Source organism: Dermacentor albipictus, chromosome 2 (genome assembly GCF_038994185.2).
Source record: "Dermacentor albipictus isolate Rhodes 1998 colony chromosome 2, USDA_Dalb.pri_finalv2, whole genome shotgun sequence".
Taxonomy (NCBI): Eukaryota; Metazoa; Arthropoda; class Arachnida; order Ixodida; family Ixodidae; genus Dermacentor; species Dermacentor albipictus.
The window spans coordinates 136,629,607-136,640,544 of NC_091822.1; positions in this window are offsets into that span (position 1 = coordinate 136,629,607).

A 10,938-nucleotide genomic window follows, 5' to 3' on the forward strand; every position below is an offset into this window, starting at 1 on the left:
GAACTCCTTCCCCGGCGGCGGCAAGATGCCAGCCTCTTTGTTCTTAATGTCTACAGCCCTCCCCGCACACCTGCAGCTCCCCTCCTCCTCCTTCTCCGCAACGCCATCTCATGCGCGAGCCGGAACGCGCTCCTAATTCTTGGGGATTTCAACGCTCATCACGTAAGTTGGGGCTACCCCAAGAACTGCAGGAAGGGCCTGGCACTATGGACCTTCTTGCAGAACGAACAGTTGACCGTCCTTAACGATTTCTCGGAACCCACCCGCATTGGCTCCAGCGTACAACGGAACACTAATCCGGACCTTTCCATCTGCAAAAATATCCCGGACGCGGTGTGGACGAACACCTGGGTCTCTCTCGGCAGCGACCACTATATCCTGTCCGTCTCTTTCTCCTTTCCCACCCTATCTTCCTCCCGCAAGCGTCTGGTGCAGGTGGTGGACTGGGATCGCTTCCGCCAGTCGCGGCAACATGCCTCCACCTCCATCTCAGACCTTTCTCAGTGGACCACTAACTTGCTTCAGGATGTTTCTTCTGCCACCTCCACCGTCCCCACCCCTCCTCACTCCTACACGGCTGATAGTCGCCTCCTGCACCTCTGGGAGGCGTATCACTCCCTGTACCGCCGCTGGCTTTCCCAGAAACACAACCGCCCGCTGCGCCTCCGCCTTGCTCGCCTGGCAATGGACATGGAGGAGCACTGCTCCTCTCTCACCAGACAACAGTGGGGCCAGACCTGCGAGCGCATGGCCGGTAGCCTCGGGCTGAGGGATACGTGGGTTCTCCTACGTGTCCTCCTTGACCCGTCGCATTCCAAGGCCACGCACCGCAGGGACGTGACGCGCCTCCTCCACTCATCTCCACTCTCTGATTCCGACTTTCTTCTTGCTCTTCGTGATCGCTATCTCTGCACCAACCCCCCTTCCTCTCTCCCTTCCTACGCCGGCAACCCTAATTCTGCGCTCGACGCAGATATCACCCTGGGTGAGGTTCGTGCTGCACTGCATAAGCTCCGCACCACCTCCACACCGGGGGCCGACCAAATCTCTAACAAGGCCCTCCGTAATCTGGACACCCCATCTCTCGAGGCCATCACTGACCTCTTTAACAAACATTGGCATGAAAGCACTCTGCCTTCCGAGTGGACCCACGCTAAGGTAACTTTCGTCCCCAAACCTGGCAAACCAATAGACATCCAAAATCTCCGCCCTATTTCCCTCACCTCTTGTCTCGGTAAGCTCTTGGAGCACGTTGTTCTCGACCGCTTGCAGAACTTTCTAGAAGACAACCACCTTTACCCCGATTCGATGTTTGGCTTTCGCCCTTCCCTTTCTACCCATGACGTTATGCTCCAGCTCTCCGAAGAAGTTCTTCACCCTCTTCACGCCAAGCGCACTCGTGCGGTCTTGGCACTGGACATGACGAAAGCATTTGATAACGTCCTTCATTCCGCCATCCTAGATGCTCTTTCCACCCTTAACGTGGGTCCTCGTATCCACGGTTATATCACGGCTTTCCTTGCCCGTCGCACCGCTGAGATTTCATTCGGCCATCTGACTTCTCCAAATTTCACTCTTGGAAATCAGGGCACCCCCCAGGGTTCCGTCCTCTCCCCCCTTCTCTTTAACATCACTCTATTCCCCATGGCACGCACTCTCGCTGCCATTCCCAACCTGTCCCATGCTTTCTACGCCGATGATATCACCCTCTGGGTAACCACCGGAAATATTGGAGAGATGGAGGCCGTCCTCCAGGCGGGTGCGGACGTGGTTGTCGGTCATGCTCGCGCAGTCGGGCTGGCCTGCTCCCCGTCAAAGTCGGAGCTTCTGCTCCTCCCGGCTCGAGGCACGCCCGCCACCTCTTCCCCCACCCTTAGCATCATTATTGACGCGCACCCCGTCCCTTCTGTCTCCTGCGTCCGCATTTTGGGTCTCCTTCTCCAATCCAACGGCAAACACACTGCCGTCCTTTCCCGCCTAACTACCACCGTCCACCAGACCGTCAGACTTATTCGACGTGTCGCTAACCGGCACCACGGCATGCGTGAGCACGACCTCCGTCGTCTTGTCCAGGCGTTCGTTCTCAGCCGCTTTGTCTACTCCCTCCCCTATCTCTTTCTCTCTCGCGCCGAGGAAGACAAGGTGAACTGCCTCATCCGCCAAGCCTACAAGTCAGCCCTTGCGCTCCCCACCTACACCCCCACATCTCGTCTGCTTGCAATGGGCGTCCACAATACTCTTTCAGAGCTTGTGGAGGCCCATCGCACGGCACAACTCGACCGCCTTTCTCGCACCCCATCTGGTAGAGCCCTTCTCTCTTCCCTCCGCTTGACCCCTGTGTCCCCTGTTTGTGTAACCCAGCCCTTACCCTCCTCTGTATCTTCCATGCTCACTGTCAACCCTCTTCCCAAGAACATGCACCCTGAGCATCACGCCGCCCGCCGCTTTGCCCGTGCCTCTACCCTCTGGCGCCAATACGGCACACAGTCTAACGCTGTGTATGTCGATGCGGCGCCATACAATTCCCACCCCGCCTACGCCCTTGCCACCATTTCCCATACACTTTCTCCCCTGACCGTTGCCACTATACCTGCCCCCACCTCCACTACCGCAGAGGAAGCAGCTATTGCGCTCGCCATTGCCACTACCCCAGCCCGTTTCATACTCAGCGACTCCAAAGCTGCAGTCCACAACTTTGCGAAGGGTCGCATCTCTGCCTCCGCGCTCAGCATCCTTGTGCACTCCCCTCCCCCTTCTCGTCGTATCCAACTCCTGTGGGTTCCGGCTCACGCGGGGCACCCTGGCAACGAGGCGGCAAATTCCATCGCTCGCGAGATGACAGACCGAGCTGGCCCCCTCCACTCCGGGATGGACACGCGTGACTCCCTCCTCAGCTTCCATGACATCACCCTTCATTACCGCAACTCTCGCCTATCTCTCCCTCCCCCTCACAAATCCCTGTCTAAGCTCCAACAGAGCACGTGGCGCCATTTACAGGCCCACACTTTCCTCTCTCCTGCCCGACTTGCCCTTATTCACCCCGGTGCCCTCTCACCTGAATGCACGCTCTGCAGTCACCCACGAGCAGACTATGCTCATATTCTGTATTCGTGCCCTAAACACTCACCCCCCTGCCTCTTGGCATGTATCTAGTCCGCAGCTGTGGGAGGCTGCTTTGGCCAGCTCGGAGCCGGATGTCCAGCTACGGCTAACGATCTGGGCAGCGGAAGTCGCCGCCAGGCATGATTTGGTGGCCACGACCGGCAGCCTGAAGGCCACCCACGGAACGGCGGCATCTTAATTTCCTTTCTTTTTTGGCCTTCACTAAATAAAGTTTGTACCACCACCACTGCCGATGACACGATGGTCATTGGGTCATCATTTATTCCAAAATAAATTCTGTCATGAAAGCATCGGCCTTTCTATAAATCACGTCGTGGACAGGACGTGAACACGCTATCCAGGAACTGCATTCGCGCTCGCGCATAGCTGCCACGTTATGTTTTTTTAGACAAGCGTTCCACCGTTTTCCCTGCAAAGCGCAGCGCCACGAAAGCATGACCGCGACAGGTGTCGTCGCTGCTGGTTTATCAGCGCCACATCTGACATTACGGGCTGCGGACGCAGTCAGTGGCGTTGCACGTCTATCCGTAGCGTTCCTTATTCGTGGAATTAATGAGGCTATCGACATGGGATAACCGAATCTGAAAAAGCTGGGTGAGCTTGGATGCCCCCTTGAGCAAACAGAAAAGCAGAAGTTTATCAGCCGTCGATCCATTACATAATAAGTGATGTTTTTGAGTGGACAACGTCACTTTGTTTTGTTGGCGTTGTTATTGTTTTTATTCATTTCATAGGGCCACATGTTGTTAGTATACTCTGTCACTTTTTGATTAAAATTTGAGATGCGAGTAGGCACTTGTGTGTGCGTGTGTGTGTGTGTGTGTGTGTGTGTGTGTGTGTGTGTGTGTGTGTGTGTGTGTGTGTGTGCGCGTGCGTGTATGTGTGTGTGTGTGTGTGTGTGCGTGCGTGCGTGCGTGTGTGTGTGTGTGCACGTGCGTGTGTGTGTGTGTGTGTGTGTGTGTGTGTGTGTGTGTGTGTGTGTGTGTGTGTGTGTGTGTGTGTGTGTGTGTGTGTGTTTGTATCAGTACCATAGCAAGCTATCCAACTTAGTGCAGAGTGTACAGTTATGAGCGAGCTACGCCAGCGGAGCGGTTATAGGCCTCCTCGCCCTCGATCTCGCGGCGGCGTCTCGACCTCCTCCGTCCCGTGCCATATGGACAATTAGACCCGCCACGTGACGCATCTGGCAAAGTGGGGCGCCAGTGAGGTTACTCGTGGGCGGAGGCGTCGCTCCGTGGGAGGACAGACTCGCGCCTTCCCGAGCGCGCGAAGGCAGTGCTGCAGCAATGGCTAATTGTTTCACACAGTGCTAGTCTGCGCATGGCGCCAAGCACACGGGCGTTGCACAGGTCATGACGGCCGCTGTGAAGCCGACCGCGTCGAATTGGGTTTCTGCGCGGCCCGGGCTCTGCGAGCCATGTTTGGCCGCGAATGACGCAACCACACACCTCTCCGCTCTCGTACTAGCGACTATAGTGCAGAGTGGAAACTGCCGAGAATGTTTTGTTCGAATGTCGCAGTGTATACGCAAGGACGTGGGTAAGTGCGGACACAATTACAGGGCTCATTCACACCGGCGACACGCATAGATCGCGCGACCACCTTGGTCGCAAAAAGTCGCCTCTCTCGAAAAGCAACTCTTTTTCGGTCACACGCTCAGCGCTGTTAGATTTTTTTCAGCCGCTCGACTGCAACTACAGAGTGGCTCAACCAAAAAGCAGCGCAGTTGGACGACGTCGGAACACGCCTATGGTTATTTTGTGTGGTGATGGTGGCGCGAATCGAAGCGAAGGGCTCACTCATTTCGATGTGGCAACTGGAAGTCGCGCTTGCCGGTATAGGGAACTTCGGCGGCCGCGAGTCGCTCCTCGGTCGCCATGGATGGATGGACGGATAGATGGATGTTATGAGCGTCCCCTTTGGGACGGGGCGGTGGGTTGCGCCCCCAAGCTCTTGCTGTTATGCTGCCTAATGTGCTACCTAGGTTAAAAAAGGAATAAAAAGGGAAAGAAAACAATATGAACTTCCACAAACAAATTTTTTGACCACCTATTCCGAACTTTGCGTTTGTGCGTCTCCGTTTTCTGTCGTTTCCCTACTTTTCTTCCACCAATCTTCCCCTATCGCCTCTTACTACTACTTACTCCGTAGGTCACGCGACCTCTGTCGGTGGCCAGTGCGAATGCTCCTTCAGCCTGACCGAGGCTGTAGATGTTCACCACAACGGGCTCCCCCAGTGCTCCGCAAAACCTGAGCTCTTCATTATGGCGTGTAGATTTGTTTTCTCTTTCATTTCGTACAAAAGCTGCGCGTTAGCATTTCATCGCCGCAAACTGTTTTCTTCTAGCTTCATCGTTGTGGAAAAGTCGGCAACAACGTTGACCAGGTAGGACGCTTCGGATAGCTGGTTCTACAACAGCCGGGCAAACAGCAGTGCGAAAGACGTGGACGAAAGTAAGATGTATACGTAAGACACACACCACACAGCGCCTGCGTGTGTCTAACGTCTTCCTTTGATCGACGTGTCTTCTGCGTGGCTGACTGCATTCCTAATGACGGTAAAGGCTGCTAACACATATTTAATGTCATCGAAACAGGCAGCCAACCAAGCAAACGCATTAGTTTCGGTTGCATGAACGATGACGCATTTGTAAGGTTGAACTGTCATTAGGGACGTGTCTATTGCGCGTGGGCCAATTTGTAATGATATATATATCTCTTTGGGAAAAATCAACCGCATAGCACGCTGCGCACTTCCGTCCGCAGTGGAATTTAACCTTGCTGGCGTCGTACCTTTAGCCATGAAGGAGATTAACCGTTTCGTGATTATGCCCAAAAAGAAAGCTGTGAAAATCAGGTCGTACGACGAAAAAAAAAATCCTTAATCTTTGACTTCGCCGAGTTCCGTAAGTTGTGTCCGTAGCATTGGGCATACGAAGGCCGTGCCACAAGACTGTAGTTACATAAGGCAAACTCCGTTGAATGCATTGGGTATCTATACTTCGAAACTGTCTAAACGTTTGCGAAAATTCGTAGCACTCGTAGAGCACTAATAGCAGCAATAAATTACTTTAGTTCATGGGGGCGTTTCTGTTTACGCAATATCGTCGTTACCGCATACCTTCCGGATTCAACATGATAAGTAAATCACCTGTGCATAAGGGGTCTTGAAGGCCATCAACTGGCATCTGTTCGTGGTAATGAAGGCCGGAAATACACGCGAAATCGCCACGCGACTGGCCGCTCGAGGCACTTCGCGGGATTCTTTCACTCTCGGAAAAACACTTTTATGTAGCACGTATCGAACAACAGGAAGCTGTACCGGCAGTTTTATGCGTTACATATTGCAATCACTCAGTTCAGCCCTTGGGCGCGGCCGGGCAGCCACCATTGAGGGTATGAGCCATTGTTCATTGCTGCGCGTCTCATATGTGGGTCTATTCTCTTTTAAGTTTGCTATGTTTGTTATTAAGTTGTTTCTATCTTTATGCGTTGCATATTGCAATCACTCAGTTCAGCCCTTGGGCGCGGCCGGGCAGCCACCATTGACCTTTAGCGCAACCACGTGACGTGACGTCACGACAGCCGGAGGAAAAGCTGGGCCCCAACTCGCGCCATATGCAACGCATTCTTGGCTTAACCAATCTAATAAGCCTGGCCATTTTCCATGTGGCTCTACAATTTTCTCATTTACACTTCTAATATAACTATAATATTCGAAAAGCTGATTAATTATTTAAGACTAGTTATCTAATTAGGCGGAACGAAAAAAATTAATCTGAGTATCGCCAAGCGAAGGCAAACAACATTACTTTGGTCCTGTCCAGCTACGTGGCATTTGCATATATTTAATGTTTGGCTCAAGCTACATGGGACACCCTGTGTAATTGACACAACACTGCCTACCCGTCAAGAGTCCGTCTCTGAGTATGCCCGCGACGTCATTGCCCGCGAGCCGAAGAAGCACGCGAAGTTGCTCACCGTCACCTTTGGGCTTCTCAGAACAAGCGGAAAAGCATTTATGACCGTCATCCGTCGTCACCGTGGCAAACACACACACAAACACACACACACAAACACACACACACACACACACACACACGCACACACACACACACGCACACGCACACGCACACGCACGCACACACACACACACACACACACACACGCACACACACATACACAAACACACACGTACGCACACACGCACGCACACACACACACGCGCGCACGCACGCACGCACACACGCACACACACGCCAGCACGCACAGTGAAAGTTGCTGGGATCCGGTAGTTTAACAGGCATTTGTTGGTTGAGGACGCACGTATACCAAAAAGGAGAACGATGCTTATTTCCCTACGGTATATATATATATATATATATATATATATATATATATATATATATATATATATATATATATATCAGGGAGCGACTTAACGCGCCACATTTGCACAGATATAATTCGAGCCCGAATGAACGCAAAGAGCCGCCATTGACCACTATAGGAAAAAAATAAGACGATTGTAACACGCAGGAACGATAAGCACTCCGACTCATATAGTGGTCTGCATAAAGCAGAATGTCAACGTCAATATAAAATATAATAAAAATAGAGTGTTACCCGAGATCCTCTGCAGAGGTGCACGCCAGTGTGAGATCACGCACAGACGCGCTGGCGCTCGCACGAAAGTGCATGGCGTCAACGGTGCAGCCATGGCGCTGTGCTAAAACGCAGAACGTCAACACGGTACCACGATCAGATGTACGCCAACTAGCGGTGGCAGCTGCGTTCGCGCAGAGAAGCACGTGCAGAACCACGTGGCCCTATCTTGCCAAGACATTTAGGCAATAGGGTCCCGAAACACGCTTTTGGTGCGACAGTGAGAGGGCGGCTTTCTTGCAAAGCTCTGTCGCGTTGTGGTCGAGCTCGTCAAATTCCACAAGAAAATTTCGCAAGTGCGCTTCTGCGCTTATCTATACAGACCAACAACCTGGCATAGCTTAGTCTAAACCTAGAGCAATTCCTCGTTCATGTCCGTGTTCCTTTTGTGTGTGCGCAAACGTTTGCAGCGCTGTTTTCTAATATTGGAGTTGTAAATAAAGCACGAGAAGAAGCTAAAAAGACTATAGAAAGGAACAAAATTTCAGATAGCAAACCAACCGACGCCTCCCCATTTCCTGCGAGGTCCATTCGAGCTTCGAATATTGGGAAATAGGCCCTTCATGGTTGACTGACCATGCAAAGCATTCTCCGTTAGGGGCAGCTTCTTTGACACCCTTGTCACGATCGGCCCTCACCACCGTCTCGCCATACCATTCTCCGCTCTACTGTCCCCAACACTAATTTGCCTAGTGGTGATAGTTCGTCCAACACGGGGTAGGGCCTATTGCCCATGAGGTCTTTTTCATACTTTTTTCGGTATGACACATGACGCTCCCTCCTAGTATCTTTAATTCCTCGATGAGACGCAAGGTGTCAGAGCGACTAAATTTTTTATGTGAGAAAAGCAGTGACGTTGGCCTGGAGAGCTCGTTCCCTGATTTGCTACACGGTGTGAGGGAAAAGGAGAAGTGGAACGAAATAGAAAAGAGAAAGTGCGGATGACGATGATAGTGTACAGTAAACTATGTGGACATGCGATGTGAACTCATGGCCTTGCACATAGCCCTGTGATACAGTACGTGCTAGAGTGTAAAAGTGGGGCCTGTATATGTCAACAATTGTGAAGAGTGCTTCAACTATCCTTCTAGCGGGACCACATTGGTCAGATTAGGTATATAGAAGACTGTCTACAGAATTTGTGTAATATTGTGGAAAAATTGTGCAATATCCGTGGCGGTATACCGAATGAAACGCGAGGTGATTTCGCGCAGTGGTAATTGCAGAAAAAAATATACATAATCGGGTTATGTTAATGCAAATATGGTATTTTCAACACCTGGGACTATCACCGCCATTAAGTAAGTTCGCTAATTTCCCCCCTTCGACTCCAAAGCCCAAGCTGAGACTATCTTTATCGTATACCGTCCAGGACGCATGTTAGTTTTTTACATTTCGCTGTAAACGAGTGGCCCTCCTCATGCTCAGTTCAGCGAACGTATTTGGAAGCTTCTCATTATTCTGCGATTTCGTTTGAGCGTTTTCCGGCAATCATAATTATTGCTTACATACGTTTTGAGGCAAATCTTCTTTCTTTAAAACAAGCTTTCTTTCTAACGCTTTTGTTTTAGATAAAATGTAAATGAGGAAAACAAAAATATTTTTTCGAGTCAGGACCAGTGAAAGCTCGATGTAAAAACAATGGAACTGTATTATTTTTTTTTATGCGTTGCATATTGCAATCACTCAGTTCAGCCCTTGGGCGCGGCCGGGCAGCCACCATTGAGGGTATGAGCTATTGTTCATTGCTGCGCGTCTCATATGTGGGTGTATTCTCTTTTAAGTTTGCTATGTTTGTTATTAAATTGCTTCTATTTTTATGCGTTGCATATTGCAATCACTCAGTTCAGCCCTTGGGCGCGGCGTGGCAGCCACCATTGACCTTTAGCGCAACCACGTGACGTGACGTCACGACAGCCGGAGGAAAAGCTCGGCCCCAACTCGCGCAATATGCAACGCATTCTTGGTTTAACCAAGCTACGCCTGGCCATTTTTTTTTACTCTCTTTACACTATGGGAGAGGGGGAAGCTGACTAAATCTTGGAATCGAATGGTTAACGTGCACCTAGAGACATAAATTCCGAAGCGCTTTTTTATATTCCGCATGTATAGAAATGTGGCTGCCCTGGCCAGAAATCGTACCCATGACCTCGTGCGCAGCAGCAGAGTGTCATAGTTATCAAGTTGTGGCGATGATTGCAGAGAGATGAAGAATGTTGGCTCACACTTTAGCAAAACATTGCAATTGGGAAGTAAAGTTGGATGAAACACTTACCTGCGTCAAGGCGCACGTATTCTAGTCAAGACACTAACGAAGATGGATGCACTCGACGGAAGGCATAGCCTTACTTGTCGTGCTGCAGAAAAGCTGAGGGGCCCGCCTTGAGTGTGACAACAGGTACGGTGTACGCGTATACGCAGTTAAGGGATTCCGCATTTTTTTGTTCGCTCTTTCTTTTTTTGGTCCCGTTTCAGCTTAGTTAACCCAACTTCAACAATGTGGCTTCCGTCGTGAGGACATGTGTTGCACTTCGGGAGGTAAGTTTTGCGAGGACACTTGACAAGACGCCTTCAACGGGGGCTTCTTGTTATCCGATTGTTGGTGCGTGACTGATCATTGCGTACGTCCTAGAAATACCTGGGCAAATCGAGCAAAGAAGGGAGACGGCATATGGCTCTACCGAGCTGTTTCATTTTTTTAAAGCCATCTTGTAATTCCGTAGTTACAGTGGCTATAAGTACAATACGTTTCGCATTCTCTCTTAGCTTTATTGCTGCTTACCGATTGCGTAAAGGGCGGGGAGGTTTGGGCGTCACTTAGAGACGATGGGTATGACTATCGACTATGATTTTTGCTACCTATTCATGCGTTCGTTTGGCCTTCATGCGGCCCCGATCATTCCTTGGTAGTATGACTGTCCTCATTCCTTGTTTGACGGCACCGATGGTCGCCGCGCGCAAGCGCCTAGTCACGTGGTATACTTTGTTGTTGCGATAGCAAATATATGGGCACTCGAGGCACGTTGGCGCCGTCGCCGTTGTCGTGCTGTTACGAGATCGATGCGCTCGTGAGAAGGGTTGGATCTCCAGTGACGCACAGTGGCTTTGGAAGCAAAAGTGACGAAGCCAAGTATCGAAGTGCCATCACGC